The sequence below is a fragment of the Mycena indigotica genome (assembly GCF_014461135.1).
Source record: "Mycena indigotica strain 171206Taipei chromosome Unknown Mind.scaff0008, whole genome shotgun sequence".
In the NCBI taxonomy this organism is placed as follows: Eukaryota; Fungi; Basidiomycota; class Agaricomycetes; order Agaricales; family Mycenaceae; genus Mycena; species Mycena indigotica.
Genome location: NW_023503007.1, coordinates 3,433,384 through 3,451,780, shown reverse-complemented (window position 1 = coordinate 3,451,780; position 18,397 = coordinate 3,433,384).

Genomic DNA, 18,397 nt, shown 5'->3' with positions numbered 1-18,397 from the left:
CCCAATTAGGATGTATACCTTTGCCCTGGCTTACAAAGCCACCCAGATGTTTATACGGGTCTTCGGCCTGAAAAAATAGTGATTTGCCTTTCCATATCTGGTAATAGCTTAGTCATAGCTATCAAACTCATTGAGATATTCATATTTGATTGGATGTCACATTTCTTGTCACAGCACTCAGTCGTGACTGGGGTGACCTTCCCCAGGTTTTGCTAGTAACACCCTTCACCAGTAGCCCAGGTTTTGCTAGCAAAACTGAGTGCCTATCCTGCGAGGGTGTCGACGACGACCATGATTGCGTCGTACCCGTGGGCTTCGGGGAGCTCTACTATAAAGTCGACGGAAACGGTATGCCAGCGTTCCGGGGGCGTTTCCGTGGGGTGCAGCTCTCTGTGGGGCAGTCTCCGGAGTGCCTTGGTGCGACAGCACAAGTTACAGGTTGCAACATGCCGGCCGATATGTCGAGACATTTGGGGCCATCAGTAGGTCTGGGAGACCAACTCCAAGGTCTTAAAGTGACCAGCATGTCTGGCAACTCAAGTGTCCAGAGCTCGATGATGCATCTCCAAAGGTCCTTGTCCTTTGGTACAACAATCTTCCCTCAGAAATGGAGAAGACCGCCGGAGACGGCCCACTTGTCGGAACAAGAGGAGCGGGGGCTTCGAGCTTGACCTTGGACCTTAAGAAGTTGCCGGGCCACTAGTGCAATGGGCTCCTCCAGGTCAGGCTCACCGGAGAGGGCATCACAGATGTCGCGAAGGAGTTCAGAACCAGGACCGGAAACACCTTCAAGTGCACAGATGTTGATGCACTGCAAGCGTGCTCGTGAGCGCGAGCTAACCCAAAATAGGTCAGCAACACCACTCCCAGCAGCCATAAGCTAAGTAAGTGTGCGAGGGTCAATCCATACCCAGGACTTGGTGGGCAGGTGGTGGTGGTAAGTGTGATGTTGGATGCATGGTGCGCAAGGGCTACGGCGGCGAGGGACAAGGCGAGAGCGACGGCGAGGGCTCCGGACCGGACGGACATCAACGGAACTTAAATCATAAACGCGGGGCGCTAGAAACTTGTTATATCTATGGAAGACAGGCCTTTTTATACTAATAATGAAATAGAATGACTCCGAGGGCAAGTCAGACCGAGCTGCGGGGCCGCGCCCGATGAGTCAGTGGGCCGGCGACACGTTGCCGTCGTGCGCGTGAACGCGTTTGATGCGCGTGATGCCGCGGCGTGCTGATGTCATCTTGCTGACGTGATGCCAATTTCCGCGACCAGCCTCGTTGGCAGCTCAACAATGTGGAAGAGCTCCGGTCACAGGAAGACGACATCAGAGTTGTCGGAATCGACTCCGTGATTGGGTCTCTGAGAGAGGGCGTCAGGTCGGCCCATGTCGCCACCCTGTAAGGGCAACCCCGGAGGCCTGAGATCAAGGTCCTAGCAGGGGAGGATCCAAAGAGTGAATAGAAGTAAGCAAATACAAGTGAGGCTGACCTAGCAGGGGAGGATCCAAAGAGAAGAAACTCTAAGGGTCCGCCTGCTAGGTAGCGGAACTATATACTGCGCTCTTGACGCGCCAAGGTTGATCGTTGCTCCGTGCAGTATGCCTGCGCCATGTCGCAGGCCAGGTCCCAGGGGATCGCCAGGCGGGGCGGCGATCGCGCCTGACGGAGGCGGTGATGCGATCACCGGAGTCGGAACCGGAGTCGGACCGGAATCGGAATCGTCTCCGAGGGGCCGAAAGGGAGGTTCCCCTGACATCACCCCCCTTTGAATGCGGCGTCCCGGCGCATAGACCGGAATGGAATCGAGTCGAAGGTTGCAGAGGCGATGTGCCGTGGTTTGCCAGGGTACTTACGATAGAACTCCGCGATTTTCTCTGGGGCGAAGACGCGGTCGAGCGGACCCACTGGTCGTGCGACGCGTCGTAGCCTTTCCATCTGACGGTAATTCAGCCGTTTATACCTCACCCTTGCGTCCAGGATTTCCTCTACTTCCCACTCCGGGACTCCGTCCTCGAGGTCCGGAGGGGCTGGTCGTAGCCGGGGCGTCCGTCGAAGGGGTCGTCTTGGGCGAGCTCGAGCTTGACGACGGGGAAGACCGGGTGGAGCTTCGAGTAGCGTGGAGGGAGGTCGAGCTTGTAGGCACCTTTGCTGATCTCCGCGACTATCTTGAACGGTCCGAGGCGGTGTGGGAGAACTTCTCCGAGGGGCGAGTCGTCCTGATGTCAGAGGCATCCAGCCAAACACGGTCGCCAACCTTAAACTCCGGAGACGGAGTGCGTCTCCGGTCGTAGTAGCGCTTGTACTCCTCTTTGGCCTTAGTGAGCGCGGCCTTGGCCTCGGCAACACCAGTGGCAATCCGGTCGCGGAACTCGTTCACGGACTCCATAGTGGAACGGACTCCGGGTTCAAAGCCCATGCGCGGGAGTCGTCCCGTGTCCGTCATGAAGGGGACTTGTTGCGTGGAGGAGTGAACGTGGTTGTTGTAGGCGAACTCCGTGGCCGGAATCAGCTCATCCCAGTCGTCCTGCTGATAGTTGGTAAAGATCCGCAGGTACTGCTCCAGCTCCTGGTTGACGCGCTCTGTTTGACCGTCTGTCTGCGGGTGGTGGTACGCGGTGGACGTGGCAGGCTTGATGCCGATTAGACGCCAGAGTTCTCGGGTGAAGTCCGCGATGAACTGCGAGCCGCGGTCGGAGACGTACTTCTCCGGAGTCCCGTGATGGCGCCAGACATTCCGGTAGTAGAGGCGAGCCGCCCCTACTGCGTCGACCGTGGTGTGACACTCCGAGAAGTGGGCACGCTTCCCAAGGGTGTCGACGACGACCATGATCGCGTCGTACCCATGGGCCTCCGGAAGCTCGACGATGAAGTCGACGGAGACGGTATGCCAACGCTCTGGGGGCGTTTCCGTCGGGTGCAGCTCTCCGTGGGGCAGTCTCCGGAGTGCTTTGGTGCGACAGCACAAGTCACAGGTCGCGACGTACCGGCCAATATGGCGAGACATCTGAGGCCACCAGTAGTTCCGGGAGACCAACTCCAAGGTCTTGAAGCGACCAGCGTGTCCGGCAACTCGAGTGTCGTGGCAGAGCTCGATGATGCGTCTCCGGAGGTCCTTATCCTTAGGTACGACAATCTTCCCACGAAAGTGAAGAAGACCACCGGAGACAGCCCACTCGTCGGAGCGCGAGGAGCGGGGGCCTCGAGCTTGACCTTGGACCTTTAGGAGTTGCCGGGCCGCTAGTGCGACGGGCTCCTCTAAGTCAGGCTCACCGGAGAGGGCATCGCGGATGTCGCGAAGGAGTTCAGAACCAGGGCCGGAAATGGAAACACCTTCGAGAGCGGACATGGAAGAGTTCGGGCCGCAGAAGGACGACGTCGGAGTTGTCGGAATCGATTCCGTGGTCGGGTCTCCGAGAGAGGGCGTCAGGTCGGCCCATGTCGCGGCCGGGCTTGTGGTGCAGCGTGAAGTCGAACCGGGAGAGGTAGAGGGACCAGCGGGCCTGTCTCCGGTTAAGGTGCTGCGTCTTCCTGAAGTACTCCAGGTTCTTATGGTCAGTCCAAATCTCGACGGGATGCGGCGCCCCTCGAGGAAGTGTCTATACTCCTCGAGTGCGGGATGATCGCCAGCATCTCCTTGTCGTGGATTTCGTGAGTTGCGCTGGACATCATTTAAGCTTTTGGAATAGAATGCTACAGGGTGCCACTTCCCGTCCGGGGCGGATTGTGAAAGAACCGCCCCCGTCGCATAATCAGAGCTGTCCGCCTCAAGTCGGAAAGGCCGTGCGTCGTCCGGAATCGCCAGGACCGGTTCCGAGGTGACTGCGTCCTTGATCGCTTGGAACGCGGAGGCCTCTGCGTCGCCCCAAGTCCATTGCTGGTCCTTCTTGGTGAGCACGAAAAGAGGGCGCGCAAGGGTCGAGAAGTCCCGAATGAACCTGCGGTAGAAATTAGCGAACCCAAGGAACTGCTGAATGTCCTTCTTGTTTTCCGGAGTCGGCCAAGCGGAGACGCCTGCGACCTTGACGGGGTCCATTTCGACGTGGTTGTGGGAGATGATGACTCCGAGGTACTCGATTGACGATTTTTCAAAGTCGCACTTCTCTGCTCGGAGGTACAACTTGTGCTCTTGGAGTCGCCGTAAGACCTCCTGAACGATCTGCCGGTGTTTCCGGAGGTCGGAATGGGCGATCAGGATGTCGTCAAGGTAGATCATGACGTCTCCGGAGAGGATGAGGTCCTGAAAAATGTCATTCATCATCGTTTGGAACGTCGCGGGAGAGTTTGTCAGGCCGAAATACATCACCAAGGGCTCGAACAGGCCTCGGTTAGTCCGGAAAAGCCGCTTTCCACTCGTCACCTTCCTTGATCCGGACATTGTTGAAGCCCCAACGGACGTCGAGTTTGGTGAAGTAGCGAGCGCCTTTGAGCCGGTTGATGAGGTCGTTGATCAGCGGAAGGGGGTACCGGTTTTTGACAGTCATCGCGTTGAGAGCACGGTAGTCCTGGACGAAGCGGAGTCCGCCGTCCTTCTTCTTGACGAAGAAGACCGGAGACGCCATCGGAGACTTGGAGGGGCGAATCCGGCCCGTCGAAAGCCCTTCCTCGATGAACGCGTCGAGCTCGCGTTGCTCGAGGGGCGAGATGGGGTACACCTTGCAGTTGGTGGGCTTAGCGTCGGGGACGAGTTCAATGGCGTGGTCCCAGGCTCTCCGCTCCGGTAGCGTGTCGAAGGACTCCTTGTTGAAGACGTCCTGAAACTCCTTAGCCCAATCCGGGATCTCGGAGGGCGGAGGGGCGGAGTTCCTGGCGAAGGCTTCGGCCAGGCGCTGTGAGACAGTGCTGCCAGCGCGTATCTCCTCCGAGGGGCGGAACGAGGTGTAGAAGATGCGGTCACCATCTTCAAGCTGACCATCGTCTTCATCGTCGTCGGAGTCCGGCATCAGATCAGGCAGGGCGGAGTCGTCACCGGAGACGGAATCGTCTCCGTCGTCAGGCCCAGAGAGGTCCATGGCGCAGACCGAGGGGAACGGGCCGGACCGGGTCGCTTCTGGAGCAGCCGGAGTCGCCGTAGCTCAGTCCGTTCAACGCGTTCTTCCTCGCGGCAAGTGGAGCAACCGGGGGGCACCGTGTCATCTTGACCTCCTTGGTTTCCCAATTGATTTCCGGGTTATGCTTCCGCAGCCAGGAGTACCCCAGAATAAGGTCTTGTTTACCAAGATGAGTGACGGCGAAGTTGAACACGCTCGGAATGGCCTTTGTAGCGTAAGACCAAGTCCGCGATCTGGTTGATGGAGCCGGCGTCGTTTGGAGTGCCATCAACGTTAAAGACCGGAATCGGTTGCGCCAGGGTGCGGACCGGAATGCCATTCCGAGCGACATAGTTCGTGTCGATAAAGTCGGAGGTGGCACCACAGTCAACCAGGCCGGAGAGCGAGAGCTTAAGCGCTGGTAGTGGACTCTAGCTCCAACGGGAGGTGGAGGGAGTTCACTCCAGGGGAAGCAGCGACAGTGTACTGCTTGGGCAATTTCTTTTCCCAGGCAGTGAGGCGGCGGAGGACGATGACCGGAGTCGCAGGCGGAGTCGGAGACGGAGTCGAAACGGGGCGGGGAGGGTATGTCTTTCGTTTCAGGCTCGTTGTAGGGCAAAGGAATTGATTCGTCATACAAACAAGCGAAACGATTTACGGACGCGAACGAGGGCACACCAGTCACTCGTCGCGGGGGACAAAATCCTCTCCGGCCATCGACTCCGCGGCTGTTTCCGGCAGCGCAGCTGTGTCCGAGTAGCGGGCGATCAACTCCGCTAACATCTCGTCACCGAGTTGTTGGATCACCTCGTCGAGGATGTCCATTGAGCGGACATCCGCGGGGAGGGGGCAATCTCGGGCGAGATGGTTTGGGTCGCCGCACCTGAAGCAGGCGCGACGAGGGGCACCCCGAGCCCTAGTGCGATCCAACTCCATGGGGACGGGAGCTGGAGGCGCCGGAGCGGGGGCGCGGGCCGCGGGTGGCACGACCACAGCCACCGGGCGGAAGGGGGCCGGAGCCGGGACGCGGTTGACTGGAAACGGAGTCCGAATCAAACCGCCAGGCGTCTTGGGGGCGGCTGACTTGATCAGCTTGGCCCGGACCAGGGCCTCGTATTGACGGAAGGCCCGGGTGCGCCAGCTAAGGTAGTCCCGGAGGTCCGGGGGGTCGTTCGAGGACGTGATTCCGTTGTTGATCAAGGGATCAAGTCCGTGGCGGAACTTGGTCACCTTGACCAACGTGTCTTCGAATCCGGCGAGGTCCATTAGGTCCTCGAAATCGTCGGTGTACTGGTAGACATCCTTGGTGCCCATGTGATAGGCGGAAGTCTCCAGTTTGGAGAGAGCGTGATCTTGCTCATTCTCCTCGACGAACCGGAGTCGAAACTCGGAAACGAACGAGCCCCAGGACGGAAACGGAAACGGGGCTTTGCTTCCGTGGCGCTCCGCCCATTGCTGAGCAGGTCCTTCTGCCATAAACGACATGGCATAGCGGACGGCCTTTTCCTCGCTCGCCTCTCCATTGACCACGAAGGCCTCAGGGGCAAGGCGGGCGTAGGTGCGGACCGCGTAGAGGAACGCGCGGCCGCGTTTCCGATCGCCGTTAAAGGTGAACGGGGGGTTTGGTCGTAAAACCAATTTTGAGGCGAGGTTGATGTCGCCAAAGAGGGCCTCGGAATCGCCCTGAACCGGAGTCGGAGTCGGAATCGACGTCTCCGGTGGTGGTGTTCACCTGTGGATCCCATATCTAGCCTTATATTAGAGGTGGAGGCGCGTCGCGGAGCCGCCTCTAACATAAAGCAAGATGAGCCTGGCCCTGCAAGTGAATAAAGTGGGCAATAAAAGGTGAATAAAACTGGGCAAAATAAGTCCACTGCTACCCAGTAAAGGTGAATAAATGCCCCCGGAGGTGTGACTGATTTAAGACCCCCTGCTAGTGAATAAAGGTGAAACAATTTTGGACTTGGAGAGTATGTCGGCAGAATGGCTCATAGAAGTGAATAAAGGTGAAATAATTTTTGGCCTGAGTGGTATGGCCCATAGAAGTAAATAAAGGTGAACTAAATTTGGACTGGGTATCTAATGAAGTCAACAAAATTCAACTAAATTTAGATAGAAGTGAATAAAGGTGAACTATCTCTGGTCTTGGAAAGTATACCAGACTATGGAGGTGAATAACAGTAAACCAAATGTGATAAAAGTGAATAAAGTGAACAAATTACATAGCTACTCATCCTCCTCAAATCTACTACTATCTAGTATTTTATCTCCTGCATACAGAATCCAAGATCATACTATGAATCATTAAATGATCATTTCAAGAATAGCAAAGGTCTGAAAAAGGAACTCAATTACAATAGCTCAAATAAGTCTATAGCACCTATTATGTTCTCTCTGACATTTGATTCTATGAAATACACTGATGACATCAGTTAAGATGATGTACAAAAAAAGGACTTATAGAAATTACTCACGCCATAGCTAACTCAATTATAGCTGTTTGATCCCATCAAAATACATTGATGACATCAGTTAAGACAATTTACCAAAAAAACACTCATAGAAAATACTCACATCATAGCTAACTGAATTATAGTTGTTTGATCCCATCAAAATGATGATAACATCATTCACTAATTACCTCAATTGCCAAACTATAATCTACTTTCCCTAAAACCATTTCACTATATCTACTCAAGTAGAAGAGTAAGTCACCAAGCAAATTAATTCTAGGCTTATTGAAGATCTGCTAGTATGTCTATCTAAAGTAGTCCATATTTATGCACGATGACCAGGTGGTCCACCCCGCTTGCCCTTTACTGTATTCTTTCCATGTCCTGCCACTGCCTTGCCTTTACCACCCGCCTTTCCCGACCCCTCTGAGTTTTTTTTTGCATTCCCATCGAGCACTTTTTTCTTCTTCTTCTGCTTCTTCTCTTGTTTTTCTGCCCTCTCCTCGTCACCATCCTCCTCGCCATCAGTTTGATCGTCAGTGTCCTTGGCGCCCCCCCTTGGTTTTCTTCTTCCGATGCTCCCCCTCATCATCCTCTGTATCATCGACAACCTCCTTTGAAATCCGCTTCCGCTTCTTGCGCCGCGTTGTCACTGTCTCAATCTCCTCCTGGTCCTCCTCTTGTTCTCCTGCGCCGTCAGTTGCTAGTTTGGGCTTTCGTCGCTGGTGAGTTCCACCATTATCGGCCCGTTTCTTTCGTGGTGCACACTCTGCATGTAGTCCTGTCATCTCCTCCCACCGCTGCTTGACCTCCTCTTCGTGTTCAGGGTTATCGATGGTTTTCCAACGACAAGTGCCACTTTCGAGGGCTTCGAGGAGACGTTCGCCATCTTGCCGATTGCGAAACTCCTTCGGTGAGCGCCATGGACCGACCCAGCCATCAAGGAAGACACCGTATTCTTGAACGATGCACTTGAAGTAGGAAGGCGTGTAGAACATGCGAACGGGCTTCCCCACAGCCTCCTCTGGTCAATCGTCAGCAAGAATATAGAGGTTAGTGAAGCTATACATACCGAGACCCTTGACAATCAGTACGCGAGCACTTTCGTTCACATTGGGCGACTTCATCTGGCGAATTCGAGCTTGTATCGAGCCTAGCATCAATTAGTATAATCCTGAATACTCCGCGAAACTCATACCTGACTTTTCGTTCTCCACAAATGCTCGGAATTGGTGTGCCAGAAGTGCCTCCGACCTCTGAAGCTTGACCAACGCGAATTCGGCCCCGCCATTGATACCCACAGCAGTCGCATTCCCCATTCCACCCGGTGTTGTCGGGCGAGATAATCAAGAGCGCGGCGGCCCCTTGTCGAGCGCTTAATTTCGTGATCTAAATGGCATTAACTAACGATGGATGTCGGACGAAAGGATAGCATACCTCACTGGTCACCCTCTTGACTGTTGATGAGTATTCGCGCCCCTCGGCCTGAGCACTGCCCCACTTGCCCTTAGCTTTGTGGTTGCGTTGGGCCTCCAGAGCAGCACGGAGCTCTTCTTCTTTCTCGGGCGAGACTTCGATCAGCTTCGGGTTTTTCTTGACGCGTTGCTGGGCGCGAGGAAGAGTAATTGGTTTTTTACCCTTCCGGGCACGTACTACAAGATATAAGTCAATAGATGGTTTTGAAAGACATTTGAGGACGTACATTTATTCGTTTGCCGCCATATATTGGCTCATTTTCGCGTTGTAGAGGTTTACCGCGCGCGGTTTCTTCCACTGAGTCACCGTCGACATACGCTGTTCAATGTCCACGACCCGTTTGTTATATTTCTTCGCCATCCTCTCCTGGAACTCCAACCGCACTTTCTGCTCTTTCTTCTGGTACTCGAGGATGGCCTTGTCCATATCTTCGGCGGTGAGCTTGCGAGCGGCGAGTTCAGCACGGTAGCCACGAGGTTTTGCGGACTTGGGACGGTTTCGCGAAGGGATTATGGAGGAGAAGTCAACGTTGACAAGCTCCATCTCCGCCGCTATTCCATCTTCCCATTCGTCGTCGTCCTCAGTTTCAGGGTCTTTTCTTTTGGCCTCATCGTCGTCGTCATCAACGGAGGGAGTATCGACATCTGTAGGCCCGTCGGAGTCGGAGTCTGGTATAAGGTGCGGAAAGAGGTCCTCGAAGATGTCGTCGGCAGCCTCGACCGGCGCTTGGGTGTTGTTGACAAATTCGCCAGCGTCGGTATTCGATGCTGATGACGTGGCAGGTCGGGGCGGCTGTTCGATGGAAGGGGAGGTCGGAGAACCTGGTGGGGTAGAACCAGATGGCGAGGCCGTCGACAGGACTGGATTAACAGGCGGTTCCTCCATAGTCCTAGAGGGTAATAAAGAAGGTGGTATAAGCGGATATGATAGACGCACCACTCGCGGTTACCAACGGCGTATTCTTGGGGCGTTCGGCGTGTATGTGCTCTGGCGGAAAAGTGGATGACGATGAAGCTTCAATGAAGGTTTTTTGACGTGTTATGGCTGTCACACACTTGCAATGCAAAATTAGTCCATTAGAAGTAGGAAATTACTACATATCGAGAGTATATGTAGGCTACGAGACAATATGGGGACGATGAAGTGTGTCATATTGTGCTTCACCACTATGTCTTATTAGCAATAGATCGACATTGGCGGAAAATAACTCACAATTTCGCACCACTCAAAACCTCAACCACTCGTTCTCCAGTGAGTAGCAGGCGGACAGCGTTTTCCTCCGCTCTCGTAAGCTCTCTCCGCAAACGGGCTCGCCATTCCCCACATGACTCTTGCACACGCTCCTGTAGAAGCTGTTGCTCTTCAGCGTTGTCGGCGGTCATCTCGGTGTAATGCGCTTGTAAGGAGTCCTCATTCTCCTCGTCATGCGCCCCGGCGTCATCGTTGTTGGGAGTATTAATCTCGCTGTCGTCGTCGCTGATGGTGTATGCGCTGCCATCACTATCCGCTGGAGCAGGGAAAGAGGTGGTTGAAGGGGAAGGAGAAGGGGAAGGAGACGGAGACGGAGGGGGACTGGATGGCCGATGGGGAGGGAAAACTCGGTCGTGGCGTTGAGAGGGTGACCTTGAGCTCGATCTGTAGCGACTCGAAGGACGAGCTTGTGGTGGATGCAATACTGGGTGGCGACTGGATGGTCGTAACGCGGGGAGTGGTTTTGTATGAGTTGTCGGATCCGGGATAGGACGAAGGCCACAGGGGTGTTGTAGGGTGTGATAGGACTGGCACCATTGGCGCCAATACGAGACAGCGGTAGCCTTGGTGCTGAAACGAATGAACAGGCTACTCACCGCAACGGCGTCATCGCTGGTCAGAATGTCAATATTGAATAATAGCTGCGAGATGACATACATGCGCGTGTAGATGCAATACCCCAGTACTAGGTACCAGTATCGTGCTTTATGGCGGTCATGGGTGTCGTCGTTTATACAGCCGCGTGAGCGCTTGAAGATAGGTTCACAAATGATATCTAAGACAAGCATGAATGCCCCCAAGTGTGAAGTAAGGTCTGGAACTCACGATGGGGCATGCAACAACAAGTTGCGGGCATTTGGGCACCTCTCAAGCGAGAGAAGAGGGAGGGAGAGAGACCAGATGAGGGTTACGTGTCACGGTGAGGGAGTGACATAAGAGCTTAGCGCCAGTGATCTAGCATTCGATAAGAGGTATCTCCTAACTGATAGAGCGATTTTGAGCGATGTGTATTACAATCTGGAATACAGTTTTCTGGATTCAAATCCGGTCATAGTCCTCCTATTCCCCGAAAAAAAATTGAGCACCATGCGATTTTTCCCAGTGCCGATCTGGTCAATGGTCATCTATGTATTGATTTTTGTCTTGCCTCCTGGAGGCACATCCAAGGCATGAGGGGTGCAATCACTGAGTCCGTGGGCAGAACTGGTCATCCCCAGTAGATAACATTGGGGATCTACTGTATAATTCCCCATCCAATGACTGTTGCGGCCTCCGGCACTACTTGGTGCAAGGCCCGTTTGTTACGTGTGAAAGCATGCGATAGAGCGAATGAAATGAGGCGAGGAAACCTCTCTCGGCACTCTTAGTTTCGTATCTTAGTATCTACAAGAATCGATTAGCGATCCATACAGATGTTTTGTGTCAAGGTATTGTACATACCATGTGTTGATCTATCTTCTGTTTCTAACTTTTCAATATACTACGGTGCTTCTAATCTAAAATTGTGGCAGAGTGGAATCAAGGACAGGACATGGAGCACTGGCATATGTCTAAGTTGGTTCGGAAATCTCAGATTCCATTGTACAATCTTATTTGAGTATCCAATTGCGTCTGGCTTCGATGCAATTTCAGGTGAGCTTGAACACTGTGTCGTCGCCAATAAGCCTAAATATGACTGGTTCTTGCCATTCCTGGCCGAATTCAGCACTATCTATGCTTCAGTCCTTGTCATCGGAGCTCAGCCAAATGTAATTCAAGCGCATTGATCGTTTCAGTCACGCATTTGGGGTTAGGGTCAGGCCAACACATCAGTGTAGCCCGACACTCCCAAGTAACAAAACAAAAATAAAATAAAAAAAAAGGTAAGGTAATGTAAAGTAACGCATATGCGGTGTTCTCTGTGGCAATGGTATGTACAGAAGTATGAGCTGATGAACGGAGAGGTGTTTGGAAAGCCGTAGTAGGTATATGTATATATTGGGGAGGGAACGGAGACGAACGAATGTCCCGGGAATGAGAAAAGAAAAACATACCTTGCATGGACCGGCCGGACGTCCACCACGCCCTCCGATCCATTGGCCTGCCCACTCCAAAGTCCCCACCCATTCTATCATCCATGGTCGTGCGAGGTGTGCTGGTGGATCGATCGATGCTGCTGTGTGGCGGCACGGTGAGTCGACAGTCGTGCTAGAGTATTTGCTGACAACTCACCGGCATTTCGTCGGAGCGCTGGTGCCCGGCCGAATGTCGGGCAATATCCTTCAAAGTCATGGTTAGTGGTGGAGAAAGAAGTGGTGCGGGATTGTCCTAACGACTCACAGGCAGTTTGTCGGAGCGCGCTGGTGCTCAGCCAAACGGCAGGCCCGCGGTTGGTCGCGGGGAGTACTCGGGCAGTTTGTCGGAGTGCTGGTGCTCGGCGGAATGTCGAGTGATATTCGTGGTTGGTGGAGAAAGAAGATGCGCTGGCAGCTGACTAATGATCGGGCCAATAATTTCGCCGAGCACGACAGATCGAGCAGAGAGGTTTATCCGTTTATCCGCCACTCCACCTTGCTTCCCGCCATGAGCAAGCGTCGTCGAATTACCGTCATTACCAGCGCTAGCAACAATGAGCCGCCGAAAGTGCAGACGATGGGGCGCATGCAACAACGAGAAAGTCAGCGGCAGGCAGAGCAAGAAATAAGGGCCAAGGTGCTTGGTCCGTGATTTATTGAATTATGATTATGCCATCGGCTAACGATCTGCAATATTGACAGAGAAACAACGACACGCGCGGCAGCGTCGGGCTGATACGGATAGTGACTCGGATAATGAGCGACACCCCGATTATTTTGCTGCTCAAGATATTCTGCTAGGCAACACTCAGTTTGAGGCAAGTCATGCTGGCGAGGAGTTTGCAGAGGTCCTCCATGACATTGAGAATGATGTTCGCAGCACGTTAGTCGACAGCATAAATGGCATTCAATGATTCACTGACATGTGCAGATCACGTCGCCAAGATACAAGAACACGCCGTGATCGCACACTGCGCCGAAACTGGCAGTTTGAAGCCCAGATGCCTGAACTTGTAAAGGCATGGATGGATTGGTGTGTCATCCAAGAAGCAGGCATGGAGTCCTCAGAAACTGCACGGTGGGCAGACACTGCAGAAGGTCAAGCCCTCAAGTTGACAGTAGTGGACTCATTTGGTAAGCCCTTGTAGTGGTCAGTCTTGTTCTAATTATATTCTAGTCACAAAGAAGCACACATTTGTTTTAGATGCCTCCAATGGCCTACTCCCAGCACTTCTTGCCCGTGGTCTAATTCCCTGTGCTCCACAGCGACCCACAGTAGTCATAACTACTGAAGCACTGGAGCTCTATCGAGTTGCCCATGCTCGCTGCCCTCAGTATGCAATTGAGGCATATGTTAAGACTCTATGTGATCTTCATGCTACTCCCTATCGCCCATATCTTAGAGTTCAGTTCTCTATTGCCTATGATCTGTACTTGGAGCTCCGTCGACAGTCAGAGAAGATGGTTCTGGATATTCTGGGCAGGGATAATGCTGTATGGCGTTTGACACATACATGTCCAGCATGCATGTATAAGCTCCAGGGTGAAGATCAGCTCATCTATGACATGCTTGTTACCATGGATGGTAACGACTCCTTGAAACGTGTTCTCCGCCGGGAGAGAGCAGAAGAAGATGAGGCTGTCGGACCATCTGCAGAGCGAGATGATCATAGGGATGGGGGTGATGGCTACTTTCTATCACGTGAGGTTGTTGATCGGTGGGCAAAACGCCAAGTTGGAAATTTACTCCCAACAGAGGTAGGATTGTAACAACACAGGATGCCTAAATCTATATCTTAAACAGGGAGAACCAAATCCATGTGCTGGCCGTTGGCACAACATGGCTGAGGAAGTAACCTCAAAAATGTGGTCAATTTTTGATGAAACTGGCATATTCCTGTGTCTATGTAGACATGGATTTGCACTGCTTATTGTAGATATGATCCGCAGTGGAGAATTGTGTGTCTTGTCATTCTGTTGTCTGTAGCCACTACTGATCAATAACATAGAATGAAATATCCACTTGCAGTGACAGAAGTACTGCTGAAGCATTTTGAAAAACTTGCTCTTGGATATGACATTGGTTGTAGTTTCAAGACCACTATTGCTCAAAGTGAGCTAGGAGAAAAGGCAAAGGAAAAGTGCCTTCAATGTGTTGTAGGATCCTTTCATGGTCATGCTCACAACCGTCTATGTCAGTTGCATCATCTTCCCACTTATATCAAGGGAATTGGACTGGAGGATTTGGAAGGTTGTGAGAGATGTTTCTCACAATCTAACAACCTTGCTCGGTCTTGCAGATATGCCAGCCGGTTCCACAGACAGCAGGAAATTGCTTCTTACTTCAAGTATACTGATAATAAGGAAGTATATGGAAATCTAAGTATGGTTATTTGATTTTGGACTGTAAGAAATACTGATCCTGTGTCTACAGGTAACTTACTCTGCAAGAAATATAAATCAGCACTAGATATCCTTGCGACTGAAGGAGATCTTTACAAAACCATGCATACTCATGGTTTTGATGATATTGAGAACTTTGAGGAGTATCTCCATGATGAAGAGGCCTTTCTACTGAAGCTCAAAGAATCCTCCAAGGCAGTCCTAACTGAGACAACTGAGATGGAATATGTGCGGAAACTACAACAGTACCAGATAGATCTGTAAGTATGGTAATCATTGTACAACCAAGTTGACTTTCCTATATAGGGAGAAATTACAGCAACTTCAAGCACAAGAAAGACTATCAAAGCAGCCTAATGCAAACTTTGATCCAACAGCTGCACAGGTTTCTATTAAACTTCGGCATCTTCGTGAAAAGATTGCTCATCAGCTGGATGACATTAATGAAATTGAGCTGGAACTAGATATTATAATTCGGTGGACACCAGAATCCCCACAATGGACTGCCACAGCTGATTTTGTACGAAAGCATACATATCGAAAAGCTCTTGATGGAATAGAGCTGCTGGTGATTCAACGATTAATGGAGCTAACAAAAATGAACCGTTCTGGCACTGGTATATTGTTTTTCTCCTTACCATATAATTAGATTCATTTATTTGTTTTCTTTTACAGGCTACAAAATGAGGAAGCATATTGCAAAGGCACTTCAGGTCCGCTCTAAGGCAATTCGAAGTGCACTTGAGCGCTATAACAAAGCTGCCACTGCAATGATACCTCCCAAACCACAGCTGACCTGGGAACAGGTTGTTAACTATACCTTCCTGTCTGATTTCGATCTCCTTCGTGATGATCATGACACCGAAGGATATCGATGGGGTCAACCTATGTTCCGATATATCATGGACTCATTTTTCAAGATTGAACGTGCACGAGAGGAAATACAGCGTCTTAACATTGAAATCCGTCATTTTTTGACATGGATTCATGATGAGGCTACGTTTCTTCAGCAACAGGAAAAGCAGCTGAAAGATGCTGGGAACATAGCCTTGGCTATCCAGCTGAATCTCTATAGGCAGCAACGTGGAATTTTTGACAGAGTACATATGCAGAAACTCAAAAATTTATCCAGAGTACAAGGTTTTACAGGTACATTGAAACCTGGAGTGGCTATAGGAAGTTCAGACAGGCAGAATAGTGTTGATGAAGATATCCAGATGACAACAAGCTCTGATGATGAGGACAGTGATGAGGATGGTAGCATGGCTGAGGAGGAGGATGAGGAAGATGAGATTGCAGATGTATGGTATCATATTACAAAGATTAGTGTAGATAGTAGTAGATTTGAGGAGGATGAGTAGCTATGTAATTTGTTCACTTTATTCACTTTTATCACATTTGGTTTACTGTTATTCACCTCCATAGTCTGGTATACTTTCCAAGACCAGAGATAGTTCACCTTTATTCACTTCTATCTAAATTTAGTTGAATTTTGTTGACTTCATTAGATACCCAGTCCAAATTTAGTTCACCTTTATTTACTTCTATGGGCCATACCACTCAGGCCAAAAATTATTTCACCTTTATTCACTTCTATGAGCCATTCTGCCGATATACTCTCCAAGTCCAAAATTGTTTCACCTTTATTCACTAGCAGGGGGTCTTAAATCAGTCACACCTCCGGGGGCATTTATTCACCTTTACTGGGTAGCAGTAGACTTATTTTGCCCAGTTTTATTCACCTTTTATTGCCCACTTTATTCACTTGCAGGGCCAGGCTCATCTTGCTTTATGTTAGAGGCGGCTCCGCGACGCGCCTCCACCTCTAATATAAGGCTGGATATGGGATCCACAGGTGGTGGTGTTTGGGGTCCGCCAGCAGTATTAGCGGCGGCAGCGGCAGCGGAAGCCTGGGTGGTGAGGAGAGTAAGGGCCTCAGTTAGGCGGTCGATTTTCGCCTCGAGTGCATCCAGCCGAGTGTCAGCGTCAGGAGTAGCTCCGGAAGGCATGACAGGTGCGGGGACGACAGGAGTGGCAGAGGAGGAGGGGACAAGTGGCAGGGGCGGTGGCGAGGGCGGAGTGGACTCGGACTCCGAGCCTAAGTCAGCGCCGAACCTGGCAATCTTGTCCGGTTGATCCCGTAGAGAGTTTCTTCTGCTGTAAGGGCAACCCCGGAGGCCTGAGATCAAGGTCCTAGCAGGGGAGGATCCAAAGAGTGAATAGAAGTAAGCAAATACAAGTGAGGCTGACCTAGCAGAGGAGGATCCAAAGAGAAGAAACTCTAAGGGTCCGCCTGCTAGGTAGCGGAACTATATACTGCGCTCTTGACGCGCCAAGGTTGATCGTTGCTCCGTGCAGTATGCCTGCGCCATGTCGCAGGCCAGGTCCCAGGGGGATCGCCAGGCGGGGGCGGCGATGCGCCTGACGGAGGCGGTGATGCGATCACCGGAGTCGGAACCGGAGTCGGACCGGAATCGGAATCGTCTCCGAGGGGCCGAAAGGGAGGTTCCCCTGACATCACCCTGTATAGCCCTTTCTATGGAAAAGATGTGGGCACCAGCCTAGGTATAATGTATTTCTTAAATTAAAGAGTCAATTTAAGAGATATGACTAATCTTACATAATATATGAGAAGCTGAGTCACCTTTTCTTCAGGCCGATGATTCATTATATAGTACTGATCAACAGAATTGTCGTTCACTTTGGCCAGGGAGATGCACACACTGTGTACACACGCTGGGTACACACCCATGGAACCCCAAGCTCTGTCTTGTTTGGCCCGAGTCTCCCCCGTCAGCCGAGGAATCCACATGCCTTGCGAAACTGCCCTACCGTTCTCTTGTCGGCAGCCTCATGTATGTGGCCATGGGAACATGACCAGACGTGTGTCACGGTTCGGGTCGGGCCGTCCGGGCCCGAACGGGCCCGCATGGGCCCGCATACCGCCGCCCCTTCGACAATCCCCCATTCCTTCAACCCCTTCCCTTCACCCCTGCGGCCCTACGCAGCGCCCATCCGATCCGCCCTGGGACCTGGCGCCCATCCGATCCATCCCTAATATCGTAGCATATAAAAACCGTACTTACAAGATGTAGTCGCTAGGCTAATATCTTCTATTCTCCGGGCGAATACCCATCTCTCGTGCTCCCAGACCCCTTCGAAGTTGGTTCCCCCGACGCCCCGATACGGCCCGAGCCCGACGTTGACACAATATTAGCCTCCCCCACGAACGCAAGAAGCGCGACGAATGTCTACCGAGCACGACAAGTGCGATGGGCACCCCCCCAAGCCAGGGGGGACGAACGTGCCCGATTCATGGCCCTGGGCCATAACGAACAACAGGAGTTCCTGTTCGCCCATCTGTTCCGAACGAGTCAGGAGATGGAGCAACTCAAGGTGGAAAACACCGCCCTGACGAATCGACAAGTGGTCCTCGAGGCCGAGCTGTCCCGAGTAAACGGGGAATACGCAGCTGTACAGCAGGGAGTCATGCAGAGCTACGATCTGCTCCGCCAAGCCAGAGAGGACTTGGCTCATCGGCCCCACGGGGAAATACACGAGTGACCGTCTCTCCCCTAAGGAGTTTACGGGCGACGCCAGCGAAGTAGACGCCTTCCTGGCCGATTGTTGGTTGGCCTTCGAAGCCAACCCGAATGTTTACAACGACGAGGTGCGAAAGATTTCGTACGCACTCTCCTATATCAAAGGCGGGAACGCGGTCACGTGGAAAG